This window comes from Sapajus apella, unplaced genomic scaffold, assembly GCF_009761245.1.
Source record: "Sapajus apella isolate SASKATOON/1434 unplaced genomic scaffold, GSC_monkey_1.0 scaffold11, whole genome shotgun sequence".
NCBI classification, from domain to species: Eukaryota; Metazoa; Chordata; class Mammalia; order Primates; family Cebidae; genus Sapajus; species Sapajus apella.
Window position 1 is genome coordinate 2,578,187 of NW_022436951.1, and position 24,728 is coordinate 2,602,914.

General features: G+C 37.9%; 1 long non-coding RNA gene and 1 other non-coding gene across 2 annotated transcripts in view; one reads left to right on the forward strand and one right to left on the reverse strand.

Moving 5' to 3' along the window:
* LOC116552229 overlaps nucleotides 1-20,722 on the forward strand; it is a 32,794-nt gene extending 12,072 nt beyond the window's left edge. Inside the window, exon 2 of the long non-coding RNA XR_004269283.1 lies at nucleotides 19,121-20,722. This is a non-coding gene — a long non-coding RNA (uncharacterized LOC116552229). The remainder of the gene's footprint in view (nucleotides 1-19,120) is intronic.
* A 3,525-nt stretch (nucleotides 20,723-24,247) lies between these two features.
* On the reverse strand, nucleotides 24,248-24,409 carry LOC116552458. Its single transcript, XR_004269391.1, has one exon. It is a non-coding gene; the product is annotated as a U1 spliceosomal RNA (small nuclear RNA).
* Nucleotides 24,410-24,728: the final 319 nt, after the last annotated feature.

Here is a 24,728-nt window from a genome sequence, read left to right on the forward strand (position 1 = left end):
TTTATCACTTTTTAATCCTGGGTATACTGTAGTGTCTTTGATAAATGATGAAACTATATGAAACAATTTGTTTCTAAATGGTTTTATAACAAAAACTGACTTAGCAGAAGCTCTAATTAGTAACTTCTTAGTGCCTCTGTTTTCTCAACTATTAGAATTAGAAAAATAGATTGCTTTAAAGATTAAGTAAAATAATACAGAGAAACTGTTCAATGAAGACTTCTTGCATTCACTCAACTCCTACTTCTTTTCATTTTTTCTTTTTTGATTATTTTTTTTTAGAATGTTGGTAACGACATATATACATATGGCACAGATGTACATACGGCATAGATTTGCCTTAACATGAATTAAATCTCCTTTCAATCCTCATATACAAGTCCGTGGTCCTTTCTGTCAACTGATTTTGGCTCCTTCAGCTGTCTCCTCTACCACTTGGTTTCCTTCGTGTCCTATAAGCCTGAACTCAGGTGCCACTTTCTTTATTGAATTCCCACATTGCTTAAATAAAAATCAATGATTCATTCTTTTTCAACAAATAGTTATCAAGTGCATATGTATACAATGAACAAAACAGTGTCACAGAATTCATGGCATTGTGCAAAACATGAATAAATAATTAGCAACCAAATAGAGTGAATGGTTTTCCATTAATTTTTTTCATGCTCTAATCTCACATATCCACATTCAACTTGAGGTCTAGAAGCCTTTCTAATCAAAGAACTGATTATGAATTAATCACATGAAACAGGAATGTGGAAGGTGAACTTCAGAAAGGGAATAAGAAAAGGCTCAGAGATAACCAGCAACGAAATATGTAAAGAATCCAGCAGCAAATTTAGGAACCCAAAGCTAAACCCAAAATGTAGAAAAGAGACAGAATGTATGAACCACACAGTAGGTGAGGTGTTTGTTGTTCATTTCTTCTCCCCATGTAGATTTACATTCCATGTGAGCAATAACAAAGTTTTCTGACTTTTATTTATTATTTATAGATATAGCATAAAACGGGGCTTGTCGTGGGTGCTCAATGAATACTTACTGATGGATTTTGACACAGCTTCTGTGTGAGTTTTGGCTTAAATTATTATATTGCCAATTTTAGCAACAATTTCATGAGTGTCATAATGACCTTAAGTGTCTTATTTGACTTTATAAATGTCTGTGATTCTGTCTGCTGAGTCTCTAGGGACGTACATTCCAAGTATGAATTTTTACTGAGATTTATCACATGGCTTTGCTTGCTCTGGGATCAGTAAGGGCAAACCCCTGCCAAAGTAGTAAAACAGTGATGTTTGGTTTTGAGGCTGACCATCTTTCTTCCTGCAATTCCTTTCTCTTTCTTAATGTCATTATAGCCACTTTTCATCTCCAACCCCTACCCACGCCCCAAAACTCGGGCCAATCCTTGCTACTAGAAGATCCATGCAACCCCCTGGTTCTCTGTGACATTAACTTCACAGTTAATGCTAAAAATCTGTAGAGAATTACCCCTACTTTGATCTATTTTTTTTTTTTTTTTGGTCTACAATACTCAAATATAAACCACAAAGGAAGAGAGGGCTTTAGCATTAGCCTAAGATGCAGTTTAGTTTATGATGGAAATGATAGTGACACCAAGAGATAGATAGTATTTCTGAGAAACTTGATAAATTCAGGTTTACAATATGTTGCATCTGAAATGTTCATAAAATACATATGGCAGACAACTGAAAATATGGGCTTGGAGCTTGTTGAAAAGTCTAGGCAAAAGATAAGATTTAGCTACAAAAGTGGCTACTGACGCCATAAGTTTATTTTTTATGTATGTGTGTGTATATATATATATATATTAAATGCATTTTAGGTTCTGGGGTACATGTAAGGAACATGCAGGATTGTTGCATAGGTACATACATGGCCATGTGGTTTTCTGCTTCCATTCCCATCACCTATATCTGGCATTTCTCCCCATGTTATCCCTCCCTACTCCCCACTGTCCCTCCTCTAGTCCCCCTCAACAGACCTCAGTGTGTGATGCTCCCCTCCCTGTGTCCATGTGTTCTCATTGTTCAACACCTGCCTATGAGTGAGAACATGTGGTGTTTGATTTTCTGTTCTTGTGCCAGTTTGCTGAGAATGATGGTTTCCAAGTTCATCTATGTCTCTACAAAGGACACGAACTCATCGTTTTTTATGGCTGCATAGTATTCCATGGTGTATATGTGCCACATTTTCCCTGTCCAGCCTATCATTGATGGGCATTTGGGTTGGTTCCAAGTCTTTGCTATTATAAACAGTGCTGCAATGAACATATGTGTGCATGTGTCCTTTTAATAGAACAACTTATAACCCTTTGGATATATACCAGTAATGGGATTGCTGGGTCAAATGGAATTCTGTTTCTAGGTACTTGAGGAATCGCCACACTGTCTTCCACAATGGTTGAACTAATTTACATTCCCACCAACAGTGTAAAAGTGTTCCTATTTCTCCACATCCTCTCTGCCATCTGCTGTCTCCAGATTTTTTAATGGTCGCCATTCTAACTGGCGTGAGGTGGTATCTCAATGTAGTTTTGATTTGCATTTCTCTAATGACCAGTGATAATGAGCATTTTTTCATATATTTGTTGGCCTCATATATGTCTTCTTTTGAAAAGTGTCTTTTCATATTCTTTGCCCATTTTTGAATGGGATTGTTTGTTTTTTTATTGTTAATATGTTTTAGTTCTTTGTTGCTTTTGTATCTAAATCCTTTGTCAGACGGGTAGATCGCAAAATTTTTTTCCCATTCTGTTGGTTGCTGTTTCACTCTAATGATTGTTTCTTTTGCTGTGCAGAAGCTCTGGAGTTTAATTAGATCCTTTTTTCTATTTTGGCTTTTGTTGCCAATGCTTTTGGTGTTTTGGTCATGAAGTCCTTTCCTATGCTTATGTCCTGAATGGTTTTGCTTAGGTTTTCTTCTAAGGCATTTATGGTGTTATGTCTTATGTTTAAGTCTTTAATCCATCTGGAGTTAATTTTAGTGTAAAGTGTCAGGAAGGGGTCCAGTTTCTGCTTTCTGCACATGGCTAGCCAGTTTTCCCAACCCCATTTATTAAACAGGGAATCCTTTCCCCATTGCTTGTTTTTGCTATGTTTGTCAAAGATCAGATTGTTGTAGATGCGTGGCATTGACTCCGAGGCCTCTGTTCTGTTCCATTGGTCTATATGTCTGTTTTGGCACCAGTACCATGCTGTTTTGATTACTATAGCCTTATAGTATAGTTTGATGTCTGGCAATGTGATGCCTCCAGCTTTATTCTTTTTGCTTAGGATTGACTTGGCTATGCAGGCTTTCTTTTGGTTCCATATGAAGTTTAAGGTGGTTTTTTCTAGTTCTGTGAAGAAGGTCATTGATAGCTTGATGGGGATAACATTGAATCTATGAATTACTTTGGGCAGTATGGCCATTTTCACTATATTGATTCTTCCTAACCATCAGCATGAAATGTTTCTCCATCTCTCTGTATTCTCTCTTATTTTGCCATAAGTTTATATGTATTCACCCAAGAGAAGTGTAGAAATTGAGAAGATTGTTGAGAGTGGCTCCCACTGGAACCAGCTATAAGTGTATACAAGAGTGATGGGATCCAGATCCTAGTGAAATTATTCCCCACAGAGTTAAAGAAACCAATAACTAACAGAAATTCTTGAGTATGCAGGACAGTGGATAATAAAAGAAAGAACTTGCTGAAATACTGAAACTTCCTCTTCTTATAATATAACCAAATTGGCAGAAATTGATTGCAATCAACACAGCCAACAGGAGTTTGCATAGAATGAGCTTGCTGATATCCCAGCCTGAGTTTCCACTGCATGTTTTACATTAATTCCCCTAAATTCACACACATAATCTATGAAGTAGCATGATGAAATAACTGTGCATGGTCAAGGACTTCCCAGACCTCCCCTTTCCTTCCACCAATCACCTACTAATCCTAGAATCTACCCACTAAACCTTTTTGGATAAAATTACAGCCTTAAAGCCAGCACAGAGAGACAGATTTGAGCTGGACTTCTGTCTCCTTGATAGTTGACTTGAAATAAAATGCTTTTTTTTCCCTCAAAAACCCAGTGTTGCAATTTTGGCTTCTAGTGCATCAGTCAGTGAGCCCCTTGACTAAAATCTAGTGTTTGAAAATCGACCTTATTTTCCTGGATAGATCTTAGTGTGAAACTTAGGAGATAGTAAAACAAATCCAACGTTTAAAAAATGTTTAAATATGAAGTTAATGGAAAACATTGATTTGAATGATTCTTTTGTTTGGGACAACATTTACAAGAGAGATTATAGCAATATTAACACTTTGAAATGAGACCATTGTCATTATAAAGACAAAAAACTGGAAAATTTCAATTGGAAAGAAAAAATCTCCAATCTAAAAAAAAAAATCTAGGATTGGTCATCATGAAAAATTATGACATTAAATTCACAGGGTGTCTCTCAATTTAGACTGTGAACTAATCTGAAAAGGAAGAGGATCGTATACTTTTAGATTGGCAGGGCCTCTAGAGATGATCTAATATTTGAATCCCATCCTTTTATAGGGAAGAAAATTAGGCTAATTCCACACCATTCAATTGGAGGCATATCAGAAACTTGCACAAATTATCAGCTCAGTGATATTTTCCCCTTGTCACACTGGGCTGGGATTATCCTTTCTCAAACATCAACGGGAGCACAACCAGCCTCTGACTCAAAACAACTCAAATGTTTTCATTATGAAATGCCTCAAACTATAAGGTTAAGTAGGGGTTCACATAAATAATGTGATTAATACTTTCTGTGACTATGTGCTTTGTCTTTTCAGAACTGGGAAGTGAACATAGTTCACAGTAGCTAAGAAGACCCTGTTCTTTATAAACACCATGCAACAGCTGTACAGTATCAGGCCGACTCTTGGAAGTTTATGAAGTAAAGCAAACTACTGAAATAGCATTAACTTTATTTGGTTTATGAGAAGTATTTTTGACTAGTTACATATTCTGACCAAGATTAGCAACATTTTAAAGTTTGGATTTCTGATCTGTCCACTATTTTTATGACCACTGTTATGAATGTTGGTGCCCTGTCCTATCAGTCGTGCATTAATAATAGGATTATAGAGAACTGTGTAATACATCCAGCTTAATTTCATGTACTCCCACAGTCTTCCTCAAGGAGGCACCAGCAGGAACCCTGGAGGACGTATTAAAGTGTGCTTTTAGATGCCTAATAGTTGCCTCTAGCTCGATAGACTTCAAGAAAAAGTCCATAAGACTTTTTTTAAAGGAGCTTTAGCATGCTTGTTTCTGTAAACATCGTTCTTGTTTCTGTAAATACCATGACCAGAATTGGCAGTGCACCTATAATATCATTACCTGATGCACTTGCAAAGGGTTATTATATTGCAAATGTAAGCGATGTGAATTTAAGTGATGCACAGCCCAGATCCCCCTTAATGAAGGACCTGTCAGGCGTGCTGTCAGCAGATATCCTTCAGTTGTCAACCCTCCAGGGCTTTCTTCCACTGTGGATAGCCATCTTGCCCAAGGTCAAATCCTTTCCCAGATGACCCATGTCCGATAACAGATGGCAAATAAAAATATAATTCTCTCGGTTTAGCTTAGGACAACTCTAATGTTCAATTTTAACTCTGAAGGGTCCTTATGGCATTGCCCAATGCTCTTTTGGGGCCATCACTGCAGTTTGACTTTTATTTTTTCCCATTTCTTCTTCCTTCCACTCTTTTCCCCAAATATTAGTTCCAAGAACACTCCTTATAAACATCTTCCATATAAAACTTTATATCAGAGTCTGATATACAGACCAAAGTTTGATTTATTACCTGGAGTCCAATATAATCATTTACCTGACCCTGACTCTTGGGCAATGCTAGGTATTGAAAAATGCATTTGAAAAACTCAACCTGATTTTCAGGACAATGGAAAGCAGCGGACATCATCAATATGACACCAAATTTCTCTTCAATCATGATTAGAATATTCTTTTTTTGTGGAATGTGGGCCAACCTCAAACCTCACCTATGTATTCTTAAGCAGTTTCCACTGAGTCACTTCTAGGCAACCTGCTGAGACAACTGACCAGACAGAATCATCAGACACCAGGCCAGGGGAAAGAGTCAGGACCCAACATAGCAGTGAATGTGCTGTGGTGTCAGGTGGGGTGTGAAAGGAAGGCACATAATAGGTTTTTTTGGCTTATCCTCTTGCTACTGTTTCCTTATCAAATGGTGAACACCTTGAAGCAGGGACAATTTTTTATTCATCTCTGTCATTTTAGTGCTTACCTATGTCTGGCAAATAGTAGACAGTTTTCTTAACTTGAAATCATCCAGACACACTCTGAGACAAGAACATTCAGAAAACACTGATGTGGAAGAGGGAAAGTGAAAAGGGAAGGGAGGCAGGACAATAAGGGGTATGTATCAAGAAAATGTGGCTGTGTATGTGCTGGGCTGTTGGAGATTAATCCCAACAAAATACTCTGGGAATCTTTAAGCACAAGTACCTCAAAGCTACTCCACCTGAGGGCCAAGGGAGGTGGGTTATTTATGCCTCAATTCCTGCTGCTATCTGGTGAAGGCTGCTCTTGAGGAGTGATGGATTTCAGATTTTATAACTGCTTTGCTTGGGAAGAAAGGTCATTTTGGGTTTTAGAGAAAGCCCTCAGGTAAAGAGGGGCAGGGGTTGGCAGTCAGAAGTTGCGTCAATGCATACTGAAGACAGTCATTGACGGCATCTGCTGTGACAGCTAAAAAAATATTTCTTAAACTCAATTAATAGCTATAAATGAATCTCAGTACTCATAAAAATATTACACTCAATTGTGTAGGTATTTCAGGAATATTCAGAAAGACAAACCGGCCCCATGTTCAAACATAACTGTCAGGTGTGAAAATGATGACTATTCCAAACATCTCAGGAGCAGAGTCAACAGATGCAGACTAAATGCATTGTTTGCTAGTAGATGAAAATTCTGGATAAGCCCCATATTTACAACAAAATGAGAATAAAGAAAACTTCAGTATAAAGAAATTACCACTAAACAGAGGCAAAGATCAGGGGAGAAATAAACTGAGCAATGGAAGAGACCAGAAGCAGGAAGGACCGAGAAAACAGGCACTATGACTTGGCATGTCTTTTAACACCAGATAACTCCACCATACAAGGTTGGGGTAAGGGAGCATCCTGTCCTTCCTGCAGCTGGTTACAGGCTCCCTGGAGGGTCAAGGGACTCTAAATAGGTATGAATGAAGTGATTTCTATACTTTTGTTCCAGCTTGCTATAGGGAAATTCAGATGGCTGCAGGGAGTAGAAGTGCAGAAGGAGTTTTGTGGTCATGATCTACCTGGTATTGCCACTTGAATACTTTGATCAGTGGTTCTAAATGAAGCGTTAAAATTTACACTTTCTAAACTTCCCGTTATCTTGCCCATTTATTGCTCCTAATAAATGGGCATATTTATCTTGGCTACTTTTGTTGGCATAAAGTGTTGGGTGTTTAGAAAAGGCTAAAGGTGAGGAGAAGACAAGTCCCCAAGGGACACAGGACACAGCCACTTTGGGAAGTCATTTCATTTGAAATTAGCCCCCCACCCCCAATTAAGTACCTTGCTCACTGAGGGTACAGAATAAATGATGAACTAAAATTATTCTATGAACCATTTTGGATCTGTGAAGGTATTGGAATTTAAACCAGTTTCAACTAATTACAACAGCTTTTCAGTCATGACACTTCTCAGAAGAAACAGAAAATAGTAGCAAAATTAGTATGAAACTTAGTCAGTCAAAAGCACCAATTTCTCACTTTATCTTAGAACCAGTCTATAAGGTATTGAGCGTGACAGCGTTAAAGAATTTGCTTCCACATGGTTAATGCTGTAAAATGAACTGAGTTTATAGTTGTTCCCTGACTTCTGGGATATAAAAATCTCTGCATTTGAAATGACAGCACTGAGTCAGTTAAGAGTTTCATACAGTAAAGACTAATTTAACTATGTTTACAAGAGAGATCAGCTTATTAGAAACATGAATAGATAAAACAAAGAAATCTGATTTATTCTCTTGTTAACTAGAAAATTCAATGAACAAAAAAAGCCTGCACCCTGAGTGGTCTTAAACTTTCATTAATCAGAGAGAAAAAGGGGACTTTGAAAGAGCTTACTCCTTGGGAGCCACTTCTAAATTTAACAGAAAGTACTAAGAAAATCTCCTTCTTAGGGGCAAAATTCTTTCTTCTTTGGATGAATGACTTAAGGACAGGTTGGAAATAAAAATAGTAAAATATCAATTAGAGGCAGAGAAAAAGAGACAAATGCTTTAATTATAAAATAAACTTTTTGAAAACAATCGAGTGTGAGGAAAGGCATTCAACTTTGGAACTAAATGGTTTATTATTTAGTGTTGGGAATTACATATGTATGTATGGTCTCTCTAACAGGGAAATCAGGTATGTTCCTTTAATCTTACTTATATAGAATAGATAATAGAACTACAATATTTAGCAAATGTTTTAAATAATTTTTAAAATGTGTATAAATATTATTTAATTCTGTGACTTTCCACAATTTTAGAATAATTATTTTCATTTTACAGATGAGAAAACTAGAGGGCTCAAAAGCTAACATTTACCTAAGGTCACATTTTTTTAACTGGTAAAGGAGTTTCGGAGTGTAATCTTTGTCCTTCTGACCCCAAACCTTTTCCCGCCACCATACTTATAAGTGTGAATTGTTCTGGTAATTTGCAGCAAGCCTGAAGAGCTGAGGGCCAAGGTAGCTTGCTATTGCTGTTCTTTCCCTTCTGAGATGTGGAATTGAGGAAGACAAATTTCTGGAATTGCTTCAGCTCACAGAGCAATTCAGCAAAACCACTGGAATCAGACAAACTGTCCTTGCATTCTCCTTCTCTCCTTTCTGAAGGGGAATGGATTTCTCACACACGTTCAGAGCTTGATTGGATTGGGCGTGCCAGAGGGTGGTTAAGCACACTCTTTCCCAAGTGTGACATGCATCTGCAGCTACTAAAACTTAATGTTCTTTCTGAGAATTTTTTTCATGCTCCGTAATTTCAGCTCCAAGTAGTTAACATCTCCTTTTACCTTCTTGAGTTTACCTTAACAGTCATAACAAGCTCTTAAATAACAAGAAACTCTAGGAGATTCGAGTACAGATTAAAGGTGTTTCCTGGAATTTCATGTGCCGTTGGGCAAGAGGCTCTCAGTTCTTTAGATATGGTGCCTGGGAAAGGAATGCCCTGTGGACATAATTTTTCAGGTTTCGCATTTATGAGAACCATTTACTGTGGTTTCTTTAGCAGTATCTTTGCTGTGCGACACTTCATGGGGTATGGCACGGTCCTGCTGTGCCATGTGCTGGAGCGTTCTGCTAGGTGTTGCATTTTGATTGGTAGCAAAATTTGTGAAACAATTTCAAATAGTTTACCTAAATTTCTATTACTGCTTTTGAAGTAACTTTTGCAGATATTTATATTTATTAATATCTATATTTATAAATTTAATATTTATATTTATTAATACCTATATCTAATATTTATATTTATTAATATCTTCAAAAGTTATGGCACCTAACTAACCCAAACCTACACTCATTCCCACCCAAATCTGTTCTCATAAACCTGGTAATTACAGTATAGCCTGTTTTCCTAGGCAGGGCGGCTAAAAACTTGACATCATCTTTGAATTCTCTCCTTCCTCAGGCAATCAAAAACTAGCTTTGTTGTTTCTGCCTTCTTAATATTTCTACAATGCTCTATTTCCCAAATTCAAGGGCATGGAATACTAGTATACAGCGAGATGTTAATAGGCTTTTCATGTGATCAGATGAATTTGGAAAATGGTGCATTAAAGAACGTTAAACTTGCTTCTTTATGGCAAGACGTCTCAGGTCTTCAGCATGTTTGGATGCATTTCAAATGTTTAACAGGTTAATGTAATATATGGTATTTCTAAAGTCTGATCAAACACAATCCCTCCAACTTGCCATAATAAGAATATTAATAATAATGTTGACACTAATAAATATTTAAGGATGTTTATTAGCAAATAATAGTGTTCTGTTGAATATAGCTTGGGAAATACTGCTGAATCCACTCTTTATTTTCTTGACACTTTTCTATTTGAACTAATCATCTTGCTTTAGGTTTCTGTAGTGAACACTTAACAGTTATCCTTATTTCTAACCTCTCATCTCTAAATCTAGTGTTTTCACTGCTAATACTTTGTCTCTTTCCAATAAATAGGTCAGATTATGTTATCCTTTTCCTGAAAACCATTTAATTTTTTTCTAATGTTTCTAGAATAAATTATTTATATAATAAACTCTTTGTTATACATTCAAATTCATTGCTGATTGAGCCATAATACATTTTCTATTTAATCTCTAAACAAATCTGTATTCTTTGCTGATGGTACCCATTAACTTGAAGCAAACTTCTATTCCTTTTTAAGATTCTTCTCACGCATTTGTAGCCCAAGCACTGTCCAGGCTAAACTGTTCCCATATGGCTTACCTTCTCCACCTCTAAACGTAGAAGATGATGGAACTAATTTTGAGCATTCTGCCTCACTAGATACACATTTCAAAGGAAATATAAAAATCAAGTGCAAGTAAATAGGAACCACACCCAATCCTGTCACTTAGTAATAACTGTAATTATAACTTGCCCTATAGATTTATAGTAATATAGATTTATATGTCCATGTCTATCTGTATATGTATATCTATACCTATGTTTATCTACAACCATATTCACACACATGCACACACACTGACACACATGAAGGTCATGCTGTACTGTTTTGTCAGATAATGAACATATTAGATGTCAAAAACAGAATCCCAAAGGGAGTTTGAAGCACTGTGTTGAATTTAACAAAACGCATCTAAAAATTGGTATATATAAATGTGTGCAAGTGGGTTAAAAAATACACAGATTTGGGAGGCTGAGGCGGGTGGATCACGAGGTCAAGAGATCGAGACCATCCTGGTCAACATGGTGAAACCCCGTCTCTACTAAAAATACAAAAAATTAGCTGGGCATGGTGGTGCGTGCTTGTAATCCCGGCTACTCAGGAGGCTGAGGCAGGAGAATTGCCTGAACCCAGGAGGCGGAGGTTGCGGTGAGCTGAGATCGCGCCATTGCACTCCAGCCTGGGGAAAAAGAGAGGAAACTCCCCGTCAAAAAAAAAAAAAAAAAATACACAGAAGAAAGGGTGGCTTTGTAACAATATGTGTAGAAAAGATTTAAAGGTTTTAGTTCAGAGAAGGCAATGTATATCCAAAAGGGTAAAGTGTTAAGTGACTATCAAAAAGTTGATGGGATTTTAGCATTACTGAAAATACACTATCTAATAAGAGAGAAATATCAGTCTCACTGTAGTTTGCTATGTCAAAATGTACAGACAGTAACAGTGGGGTGTTTTATTTTGAGCCCCAACAGCTAAATGGATATAAACCTAATAAGAATGTGTTCATAGGAAAGTGATCAGGGTGGTGCAGGAAAATATTGAAGGCATTACCCAGGGCAGAGAAGTCCCAAAGGGATGTGAAAACAAATTGTCTTATAATTTTTGAGGAGCTGCCATGTGAAGGAGACATTAGACTCTCTCCAAGTGTTCTAAAAAGAATAACATTTTAGTTAAGTACAGGAAATACTATTAAAATGTAACAAACTTAATTTGCATTAATTCAAAGACTCTCATATTTTGTTCTATTTTGAATGCCAAAATCAAATAACATATTTATTTCCCTAACATATTGAAAATATAATATTTCAAAGTGTTGTTTTGCCTTATTAGTTTTTAATAATATCTTAACATCATATATATTTTTTCAAAATGATTATTACCAATTTACCCTCCCATCTGCTTTATAAACACATTCCTGTTGTTCCATATCATTGCTAATGTTTGATGTTAATAGTCTTTTCATTTTTGTCCATTCAGAAAGGTGTGCATTGGTGTCTGAAGTGGTTATAATTTGCACTTCTTTGGATATATTTTAATATATTTACTAGCTATTTGAATTTCCTACTTTTGAAGGGCCTGTTGAAATATGTCCATTTAAAAAAATAACAGCCTTTTCCTTATTAATTTGAAGGAGTCCTTTTCATGTTCTTGATATATAGACGAAAGTCTGATACCAACCTCAGAAAGTACCTAATATTTGACTTTTCTAAAAGCAAGAGGATCTCTATGGAAGAGTCAAATGGTTTGCTGGTGCCTGGGGACCTCTGTACCTCTGGGAGTGGCTTTTGTCTATGTGGCTATCTGTGGCTACTCCTGGTACTTATGACTCCATCTTGGAGTCAGTAGGGTGTCCTAGAGGAAGAACTGGAGAGACTTCTTTGCTCCATTGCTCATTTCACCTGCACGTCTGGGACCCTTTGCCATGCCTCATCTCTCAGAATCTAATCGCCCAGCTAAGATTTTGGGATGTGAATGGGAGAAGAGATGGGGCTAGGATTCAACAAAACTAGTATTTTCCTCTGTTTTTGACTCACGTGTATCCCTATTAAATTCATATGTTGAAGGCCTAACCCCCATTTCCTCAGAATCTGACTGTATTTGGAGACAGGGCATTTAAAGAGGTGACTGCATTAACATGAGGTCGTTAGGATGGGTTCTAATCCAATCTAACCTGTGTCTTTATAAAAAGAGGACACACAAAAAGACAGCAGGGGTGCATGAGTGCAGAAGAAAGACCATGTGAGGCAAAAATAAGAAGGTGGCTATCAGCAAGTCAAGTAGAGTGGCCTCAGGAGAAACCAATTCTGCTGACACCTCAATCTTGGACTTCCAGACTCCAGAACTGTGAGAAAATAAATTTCTGTTGTTTAGCCACCCAGTTTGTGGTATTTTCTTATGTCAACCCTGGCAAACGAATATATCCCCGGATCACATTCCATGTGTATTTTACTATTCTCCATTACCACCTTTTCCTCCATTTCTCCTCTCTGCCTTCCTTCCAGAGATGCTCGGAAAGCATCTTACCCTGTGCATGCCCTATCCTAGGCACTGGGATCAGAGCAATGCCTTCACTTTCCTGATCCCTGCACTGTGGGAGGCTACACTGCAGCCAGGATCAACTATGTGCTCTGGCAGAACCAGTCTGAGTATTACTGTGGATGGCCACTGCTTCTTCCTATGTGAAGACTCTGGTCTTGTCTCTCACCTGCTGGAGATTTACAGTTGAATTCTATCATTTTCTCTCCTGTTGCAGAAGACAAAATTCACTGCAAGTGTACCAGTGGATGAGGGGTACTTAGAATCAAGATGTCAATGTCAAAGAATTTACCTTTCTCACTATTGTGATTTTACTCCTGCTTTCTTCAAAGACATGATGGGAAAATGCTAACCCACATCTATCCAGGTCTAAAGAAACCAACGACAAGTTATCCCATTTTCCAGCTACTGAGAGACCTGGGTGAGTTTGGAGGTAGGGGGTGCAGGGTGCAAGGCGGTGAACATTGCTAAGTGAGAAAATTTCAGTGCCAGCCTACAACCTCCAAGTCGCCCAGTTTTCTGAGCACCTGAAAAAAAATCCCATTTCTTTGACACTTACCAGCAGCCCTGGCTACACTCCCAGTGTCATAGGGGACATTAAGTTGTGTCCTATAGCTCTCAGGAGTGCTGGGTTGCTGGTAACACAGAAAAAAAAGCCATCAAGCACCTGGGTGGTTCTGGGTAGATGGAGATCACACCTTGCCATGGCTGATACAAAATATTATCTAAAGACTTATTTGACCTCTGTTTCTTTATCAGGAGTTTATTTTAGGATCCAGGGTTCTTAGCATGGATTTTATAAATTGGCTTCACAAGTTCTTAAGCCTTCAGAATTCTGTGCTTGTGTAGGTCTATTTTTTTTTTCTCTAGAAGAAGATGCTTATTCTTAAAGAGGTCCAGAGACTACTACAATAGTAAGAGTTGCTAATTTTCGATACCTACATAGATTTGACATAAGCAGGAAATTTTGTACCTGTTTCTGTCCTTTTTCTAGGAGTGTGGGATACAGAGTCTGTTTTTACAAAGTTAATCTTGGTAAAAACACATGTGGAGTTGCCACATTTGTGTTAAATATTTTGGTATTACCACATATGTTTCAAATCATTAACATAACAAATTAAGGACTATAATTTTTTGGCATTTGTTATTTTAAAATAGTTCCCATAGATTTCTAAATCATCCCTTGATGAATTTTAGTTTCATAATATAAAAAAAGATAGTGTTTTCTTAACAGCATTGTTTGATATGATTCCAGGCCCATTACCAAAAAGAAGAGTTTGTCTGCAAGAGTCATTCCAGGGAAGGCTGACCAATTTTCTAAGGGCTTTGAAGATATTTTAAAATTTTCAAGTTTCTGTTTAGTTTTTCTTTGTATTCTCTGCTTATACAACAACTAACTCTGATCAGATTTTATAGAGATTTACAAAGCAGACATACAATTTTTTTTTGTCTTCTCAAATGTATTATCAACTACAGACTTCAAATTATTTTTTAACCAAACCAAACACTAACTGCTGAGTCCTGCCAATTATTTCATTTTCTCATAATGACTCGGGGCACTTGCAGCATACTTAAATAAAACTAAAAGTAGCAATTTATTTATTTTTATTTTTTTGAGATGGAGTCTCGCTCTGTCGCCCAGGCTGTAGTCCAGTGGCACCATCTCAGCTCACTGCAACCTCTGCCTCCTGGGTTCAAGTGATTTTAGTGCTTTGTCTCCCAAAATGCTGGGATTACAAGTGTGAGCCATTAGACCCTGCCAGAAGTAGCAATTTAGTTGCAGCAAGAGGCATTGAAAAAAATTCAGATGGTTGTTAGGACGTGGTGTAGCTTTAATTAAAAAAAAAAAAAATTCTTCAAACTGTGTTGAGGATAGCTTCAAATTAAGGGCTAGATTATTTATTCAATTTTTATATTAAAACTACTAGCATCTTTTATGGACCTACAGTAACATTTTGACATATTACGAGAACTTGTGTTATTTTTGGTTTGATTTCAAGAGTACATAATTACATTAATGTGTCTAATAAATTATGTGAGAAATGTAAAAGAGATTGAAATATAATGTCAACCTGAGTCATCTTTCAAATTTAGCTTTCTTTATGAAATACAAGTCTTGCTCTCCTGTTCTTATATAAAAGAGGAAAAAGTTGGGTTGTGTAAGGCAACTAGAGTGGAGAATTTAGTGTGGTTGGATGTCCAGTGGGTTTTTTTTAATGACTTCTTCTTTCCAATTTACGAGTGTCCATTAGTTCAGGGATTGAGCAATCTCTCAGGGGAAGAAAGACGGGGGAATTATTAAAAGTGGTGATCCCTTTCCTTTGCCTTGGCATGACACTCATTTCCTTTCCACAAAGTGTGTACAAATGACAAACCATGGAAAGTATGTTTAAATAGCCAACTGCTTTCTGTTGAGTCCTGTAAAAAGGGAGAAAGTGTTATCTAAATGGAGCGTCTTCTTTATTTAACTGTTGATTATGGATGGGATATGGATAAGAGAGAAAGGCAGGGATAACAACTGTGGAGAAAGTACTCTGCTAGGTTCTTCTAACCCCAAACAGCAGTGTTGCAGGTGTCCAGCATGCAACCCTCCTCCCTCAGCCTGGACAGCCGCAGCTCCTTCCCTGTTATCATCATTAGGCCTCTCCATTGCCCACTTACACAGCAGAATCTAGGTATGTTTGCATCATCTCTTTGGTTTTCTCTTTTACCTGCCTATACCTCATCTCTATCTACTTCCAGAGTTCTCTTTTCCAGCCATTCATTCTAACTCTAAATTCTTGCCAATTTCCCCTCCTCACTGACCTGGTTTTCCCTTTTTGCAACACTTATCACTTTCTGGGGAATTCTTGTAAAAGACTTTGGGGGAATATTTGAGGTTCAGGTACCAAGAAGCCCAGCAATGGGAGAGTGTGTCTCTCAACATTGTCTCAGCTGTGTGATGACAGATGAAAACCCTCTCACTAGCTATGGGGCATTATTACAGACCAAATAAAACAAGGTGCTGTTTGGCTGAGCCTGGTCCATGAGCAGAGCCTGAGCTAAGCCAATTTAAATGACATGATCTATATGTCAGAATACTTACCAAAATGGCAGCTTGAAGGTGAGAATCAATTGCTGCTGATTTGGCATAATGTGGGATAAATTTGCAAGGTTACCTTTTCACTGAAAATCATTGAATAGGAGACCTGGATTGCATTCTGGCTGGTTAAAGATAAATTTTCCCATTGTGGGCTTTAATTTCCTAACCATAAAACAAAGGCTATAGGGAGAGGTAAAAGCACTGGTTTCTAAAGTTCTTTTTTTTTTTAATTTTAACTTTAAAGTTTTAAAAATTTTAGGCAAATCTCATCTGGATGGTTTCTAAAGTTCTGAGTTCTAAAATTTCACGATTTTAGGACAATTTTGCTAAAATTATCTGTTTTGTTAGCTTGTCCTTGTATTTAAATTTTCACATTTAGAGGTTATTTTGTAACCTCTATTTATGTTGGGGAGGGACAATAAATTATGGCATTATTAGCAGAGGAATAATTTTTACCAGGAAACTAGCTACAGAATGCAGCAAGGTGTAGGTAAAGCTTGGGAAAAAAACTGAGCTCATAAAGTACATTGGCAGGGGACAATTTCTCTGTAATAACCTGAGCCTCGAGGTTCTGGGTGCTGAGAAACAAGTAGAAGGATACTACGCAGCCATAAAAAATGATGAGATTGTGTCCTTTGTAGGGACTTGGATGAATCTGGAAACCGTTCTGGAAATCTGGAAATCATTCTCAGCAAACTGACACAAGAACAGAAAACGAAACATCGCATGTTCTCACTCATAGGCTGGTGTTGAACAATGAGAACATGTGGACTCAGGGAGAGGAGTAGCACACACTGCGGGCAGTTGGCGGGGGCTAGGGGAGGGACAGCAGGGGGTGGGAAGGGTGGGGAGGGATAATATGGGGAGAAATGCTGGATATAGTATGCACCTATGCAACAACCCTGCATGACCTGCACATGCACCCCAGAACCTAAAGTAAAATAAAAAATAAAAAAAGAAGGCTGAGAGATGAAAGTCCCCAAGGCCAAACGGATACTTATGTTTTTTCAAAAAGCAGTGTGATGCTGCAAGCAAATGGAACTTCCAGAGAAAGTTGCTATGGCTAAGATGACTCACTTCAAAGGTACAACGATCATTTTACCCAGGATTTATGTTACTTCTTGGAAGAGAGAGGGTTTGCAGAAAAGAAGTTGATGAAGATTTAGAGATATGTTCTGTAAACCTAAGAGAGGAAGGAAACAAAGACGCTCATGATTTCATACTACCTTCTGTATCACAGATTTGAAATTTGAATCTACATCAAAGAAACTGAAAAGAAAAACTTAGTCAAGACAGATGAGCAGATCATACCACACCTCTGCCAGCAGCACCAGAAAATGAAGACCATTCAAAGTGATACTTGGGCCCAGGTAGAAATCACTTCAGTGGGGGTCAAAGAGGAGAGGCTGTGCAGGCAAGTGTCCTGGGCTTGGTGTCAGATAGACTGGAAAAGAAACCTTGCTCTCCCTTACTAACTATGCGTTTGGGCAAGGGGCTTCACTTCTGTGAGTTTAGTTTTGTTCTCTATAAAATTGGGGTTGCCATCTACTCCTTAAAGTTGGTAAGTAAATGAAATAACTTGTAAAAAATGAGATAACACTTGTTTTCAAAAAGTCATTCAGGAAGCCCCTGTCCTAAGGTGGATGCATCACATTAAAAAAAGAAAAAGTTCTTCCCAATAATACTGGTTAATGTGAAATTAACCCCTCAGGAGTGGAGTTGCTAGCTGCAGTTCCTTCTCCTTGCTGTCTTGACACAGGAAGAAGTAAGCCATGAGCAGGACTGGCCAGTGTCTAATGTTCAGGCATGGAGAAATCTGCATAAGGGCCCAGGCTCTAAGTTTCCAGAAAGTTCTGGGAAATATTTCACAATCTCAACATGATCCCTTGGATACAGGATTGAATCTCCCTCCCTTTACATGCATTAGTGAAGTCTAAATTGTGATCTAATATCCCGTACATAGGAAATCCTGTCATGTGAGTTTTTAAAATGTGTGAACCAGCAGAATTCTGAAAAATTATACCTTAGGCTATGCACACTTCAGTATGAGTGAATCACATGTGACAATGTGCTGACAGTGATGACCTTCCATTTGTGTGCTAAAGTGACTTCCTGTGCATTAGCAAGGTTTTCGGAATTAGATTAAGTTGCACTTTCTAAAGTTCTTTAAGTCTTACACGTGAATTGACTGTGCTTTCCTATACTTCTGAAGCCATTTATACTTGCCAAAATATAATTTAAGACAAGTGTTACTGTCTCTTATTGCAAATAGAACATATGTTTTGCACAATGAGATTTTATTGCTTGGCACACATGACTTTAGCATGCTTTAGTGTGAAGTAAGTTTTCCAAGACTAGAGGATTTGGCAAGTATAAGAGGTTAAAGTTTTCATTTTAGGTACCCCTTCCCCCAAGTCTCTCCAAAGATGAGAGAAATGATTGATACACTAACAGATGTTTTGTTACTATGTGGACATCACATTTCCAGAACTCTTCTTACGCAGGCTAATTGCATCTGGTTAGCTGTACTTACCCTTTTCAGCTTGTAATTTTCCTTTGGCTAAATTATTATTGACATCAACAGGAGTTGGACTTCCTCAGTGTCATGTAGAACAGAGAAACATGACTAAAAGAACACAGGTCATAGAGATAGCGTATCTATTTATTTAAATTTCAATCTCTTTTGATGCTAGGTCTCACCTTCAATCTGAAACACTCCAGCCTTCCTGGCTAAGAGGGCTAAATGTGACCAAGGCAAAGAAGCTGCTGTTTTCTTCTCTTACACCTTTCTCACTTTCTTCCCCTCTTTGATTCTATAGTGGGCTTAATGGTAGCCACAGAAGGCTGTGTCTGTGTTTTATGTCTTAATTCCTCAAACCTGTGAATGTGACCTTATTTGGTAAAAGAGTCTTTGCAGATGTAGTTAAATTAAGGATCCTGGGAGAGGGAGCTTATCTAGGGATATTCAATCATGTGTATCTTTATAGAATATAGGTGCATAGGAGACATACAGGGAAGATGAGGAGGCAGAGTGACTGCAGAGGCAGAGAAGAGAGTGATGAGGCCACGAATCAAGGATTGTCAAGATCAGCCAGAAGCCTGAAGAGGCAAGGGAAAGGGGAGGATCCTGCCCTAGAGCTTTTGGAAGAAGCATGGCTTTGCTGACACCTTGATTGTGGGCTTCTGCCTCCAGAACTGCAAGAGAATACATTTCTGTTGCTTTATGCTTCCCAGTTTGTGGTCACGTGTTCCAAAGATAGTAGTATAGCTCCTTTTTACTTTCTTTTCCTCTCCATTTAAGTTTTTCTATCCTTTTGTGCATTTGTCCATTTATGCCCTTCATGAAAATCTCACACACTCTCTCTCTCTCATTGTTGTATCATTGCCAAGACAAAGCACAAAACAATAATTTAATGCATGTGGGTATGATTGGACTTTTATGCAAAGTTGATTGACTGTTAAGCCAACTGACCATATTTTTAATATGAATGAAAATACAAATTACTTGGCAGTTTTGGTAAAAATGCAGAGTCCCAATGTTTTCACCCTAACACATTTCTGATTTTATTGGTCTGAGATGTGACCTGTGAACCAGTATTTTCTAACAAGAATCTGAGGGACTCTTATATAGATGGCTAACAATCCATACTAAGGAAACATTAAAGTAAGGCATGGTTCCCTTTGTTTGCTATCAAGAACTGATGTATATTTGTGGTATGTCAGTCTAAAAGCCCATTACAATCCAGGAAGTAATGTCTATAGGTCAAATCCCAGGCCTCCGTAAAAATATAAGTAATCTCAAAAGGATTTGGTTAGACTCACGTTTAATAATTCACAGTGGCTAATTCAAGGAAATGAGGGTGGTTCCTTAACCTCTGAGTTGAAAGCCAAGGGGGTGTAGCATAACATTTCCCAGCATGTTCTTTACTGCCACTGCCTGGGAGTGGATTCTACACAGGCCTGGCGGGCCCATGTTCCCACACACTGGGCCAATTTTTGTTCCTGGCTCAGGGCTGTGCTTACTTAGAGGCGTAATGGCTTTGTCTGTTTTGCTCCTCAGTGGGGCACATCTCGCATCTATTTTGTTTAGGAACTCTAAACACAGTCTACAGTCCAAAGGGAAGCTCAGCTGTGGAACTCTGAAAAGGATCTGGCTAGAAGCAGCCACAACACACTTTTTTTTCCCATGCTTCTCATCGTCCTTCTCAGACCTGGGAGGTTTTTCAGAGTACTTGATGCTGCAGGCTGTTGGCTGAAACCACCCATCCGGGAGCATGTCCACCTCTTGCTTCTTGGTTGGCTATAAACTCTGGTACATCCAGGACAGAAAGTGGAAGCTGAAAAGGGCAATCAGTTTGTGCCTAAAGGAGGCCATTGTTTACCCCTTATGAAAATAATGGGAAACATAGTACATTCTCACTCATAAGTGGGAGCTAAGCTGTGAGGATGAAAAGGCATCAGAAGGGCACATGGAGTTTGGGGTCTCAGTGGGAAAGGGTGAGAAGGGGGCGAGAGATAAAGGACTACAAATTGGGTTGACTGTATACTGTTTGGGTGATGGGTGGATCAAGATCTCACAACTCACTACTCACGTAACAAATACTACCTATTCCCCAAAAACCTATGGAAATAAAAAATTTAGAAATAAAGTCTTGGTCTCTTAAAAAGTTGAACTTTAAAGCATGGTGTTTCTTACCTATTCATTAAACAGTGGTCCTCAAACTTTATCTGAAAGATTTGTCATAATAGATATCACTAAGTCACACTCCCTGAGTTTCTGATTATGATTCTTCTAGAATTTACACGTCTAACAAATTCCCAGCAACTGCTGCTGGCCTAGGAACTGCCCTTGGAAAATCGCTCCTTTAGGAATCTATCCTTTTTACTTTGCTTTCTACCATGGAATACATAAGCTTGTATTTTACATCCTTTGTGAAGCAAAGGTGTCTTTGTTTGCAACTCAGTTACCCAGAGTGCAAAATGGGTGATAAACTAAGCAAATGGCGGTTCTTTTGCAACTTGGTAGGCTGCCTCAGGTGTCATGCTCAGCTTTCCATCTCATGCTTTTTGACCTACACCTATTTTCCTATGGGCAGCCCCTCAATCCCATGTTACGTGTCCTGACCACGTTTCTTCTTGTTTTACTCCAATCCTCAGGGAGTTATCTTCAGCATACTATACCTAAAGATTCTTATGGATTCGAGAAAATTTAAAAATAGTCTCTCTTCCTCCCAGTACCTACTTTAAAGCATATTCGTATCATGTGCTTTAAAGTATAACGTATATATGCTCATATAGCATAATGAGTGTGCTAATGCATATTGTGCACTTCTAATTCCATGGCAAGACTCTTCAGGTTAACATTATCTTGTTATCCCTATCTTCATAAGTGTTTATGAGCTAGATTGCAGAAAATTTGACATTCAAAAGCCCTTGCTCTTTGAAAGAGAAAATGTAAGCTGAGAAAATATACACACAGAATAGGATCTGGCTAGATTTTGATTAATTTTTGATGAATGAAGCAGAATTGGATGAGGTCAAAAGTTTTGGTTAATTCAGTTGTGGGAGATAAGTACAACCCTCAAAGTTTCTACTATTTCAAAGTCTTTCTTCCTTATTAGGCTTCTCAGGGCAAGTTTGATCCCTTCAAGAACCTGTTCCCTCAACTTCAATGTTTTGTGCTTACTAGATCACACATTGTTATAAACTTTCTACTTTTTCCTGAATTTCTATTGAACATAGTGCCCCTGTCACTGTGCAGTGTCTGGCTCTTCATTCTTTGTATGTGGGGACTGACTGGCCTATCTCTCTGCACATAGTAGGCTTCACAGGTATAAATTTGCAAATTTTTAGCTCTTTTTTTCTGTATCATAAGATTAAAATGATCAAATAATGAGACTAAAAGAAACAGAGAAATGACCAAGAGAAAGACTAATATTGTAATTAGCGGAAAAGAAGCAAGACTCTTTAAAAAAGACATCTTGCTTGGAATAGGTTGTGAAAACAGCCACTCCAGAAACTACCACTCATATGCCCAGAACTAATAAAATTATTCCTCAGCTGTTTTTTATTGAAATTAATGAAAAGAGGAGATTGCAAAAGAAAAACAAAAACAAAAACAAAAAAACCGTGCACAAGTAACTACTCCAGGACAAAGCTCCTGGCATTCTAAGTTCTTTGGAAAAAATACACCCTAAAGGTGTCATAAACAAAATCTCAGCTCCTCTTCCTTCTCTCAAATCCTTTACACCACAGGATAAAGTAATACAAATTTCAGAATTGTAGTGCAGGTTTTATTTTCCTTTTTTCCCTAATCATTTGCGATTAGGGAGATTTCTTTGTTTAGTACAATCTGTCCAGCCAGTAACTTCCAAGTGCCAAGCATAGCACGGCGTCCTTGCGCCTGTAAAAGGGAGTGCTAATTAGAACTGGATGAATCTCATTTGACAGAATGGTCTGATGTCAGGTCCACACCCTTGTTCTTGAAATTCAGATGAAAGTTAAATTGGTACAAAAATAAGTTCTCTTGAAACATTTCCTCCCTGGACTTGACATTTTGATGTTCGGGTTCTTTTGATGTTTAGCATTGAACATTGAGGAGTAAATAACAATAGGAATCCTTCTGAGAACACCACATAAATGTGGTGATTAATGAAGCAGCTGCTGCTAAATGCCCAGCAGTCTGCCATTTTAGACTGTTGTGGGAGTGGCCTTTATGCTGTTGGGTTGCAACTCCAAAATTCATCACCGTGCTCTGTTAACTGAGGGTCTGGAATAGTAGAGGCATATCCCATCAAATGCAAAGACTGTCTTACATTTGGCACTGGTTGCACAGTTCACTAACAGAGAGATTTAAACTGTATATGTTTGTGTGCCTGTGTATATAGCTTTAAAATAACAATTACAAATACAATATGCTTGAGATTTTCAGGAAAAAAAAAAAGTTTAAACAGGAAAGAATGCCAGAGTTAAAAGGTTTTAGAGTTCACAGAGTTCATGCATTTTTTTTTAGCCAGTCATTATAGGTTAAAAAACAAAACAAAACAAAACTGATGTCAAGAAAAGGAAATGATTTGCCCAAGACCTCACAGTTTTCTGCCACTTTCTATTTAGAACCCTAATGAGGTTTCAGTGACTTTCATTTTCTGCTGTATCATTGCCAATTCTTTTTAAAAATGAGACAGAAAAGAGGGCCATGAATCAGAACGAAGAGTCCAGATGAGGAGAATTAGTTGTTGCAGAAAGAGCTGCATGTATCGGAATGAACCCATGTGGAAGTGGCAGGAGGGTGATCCTCCACCCCTGCCCCGCCCTGCTCAGCTGGAGCCGCCACCAGTGATTGCTGGTAGAACCAATCTGCACTGTGTCCAGGGAAGCATTTCTCTCTCATCTCAACCTGTGCTTTTTCCCATTTACCAAGATATCTAAAGTTAGTTTTTTCTCCCAAGGGTCAGAAATGTTCACTCCCATTTAAGATGATTTTTTCAAAGTTCACAACTCCATGTCCAAGACTAGATAACAAAACTCTTTCCCAAGGGTCAAAATCCAACACAGCAAACCTTCTTGATGGCACAAGGTGGGATTCTGATAATTTTTTCAAAGACAGCGAACCAAGAGTGAAATGGAGAGAGGAGTTGTGTAAACCAAATGCAGACACCCAAAAAATAACAGACTGTCAGAACCACAATGTGGACCTACGGTTTCATTCAGCATTCTTCTCAATCTCTCAAACCTTTAAAAATTTTTTCCTGACCAAATGTAGGAAAATAAGTCTTGCAGAACAAAGAGCAGAGTAATGTTTCTAAACCATTAAATTAGGCATGCTGACTGGGGATTAAAGCGGTTCTTAATAAGGTACTGGATTGATGATAAGGCTCCCTAGTCAAATTTGAGATTATTAGGTGAAGAACTTTTCTTTGGCTCCCCAAAATATTAGCTTAAGTTGAATTCAAGGTCAAGATAACCCAGCATTATCCTAGAAAAAGTTAAGTTCCACATCAGTCCTTGTCAGAAAGGCTTTGAATGAAAATAACAGCATATAATTAGTAAATAGATATTTTAGGAATCCCCAGAGATTTGAGGACATGAAGTTTCTTTTTTTATATCAAAAACATTAGGGGAGAGTGCAAACTCAGGCCCCTACTACCGTAAATTATGCAATCAAGTTTCCCACATTTAGGGAAATCACAGGAATCAGCATATTGGAGGCAATGGCTAAGCCTCACTCTTAGAGAACAACCTTTGTGGTCATGGGATCTCTCCTGGTAGCTACATATTGCACATGAGGTTTCTTGAAAAAGGATATTTAGGAAATTAATGGAATCAAGTACTGTATCAGATCTTGTAAAGAACTATAATACTATTGAATGGTAGGAGGATAAGAACTGTATAGAAGAAACATTCTTAAGTTGGGAATATTTTAGTATGGTGACAAAAATATGAATGAAACGACTTTGGTGAAGAAAATGAAATTATGATAAAAGAACATATTTTATTTTTCTAGGATTAGAGTTCACAGAATATAACAAGCATCTGGGAATATCTTCCAGTAAGAGAGTTCATGGAAAGCATGTATGCAAAGTGACAGAAGTTCCC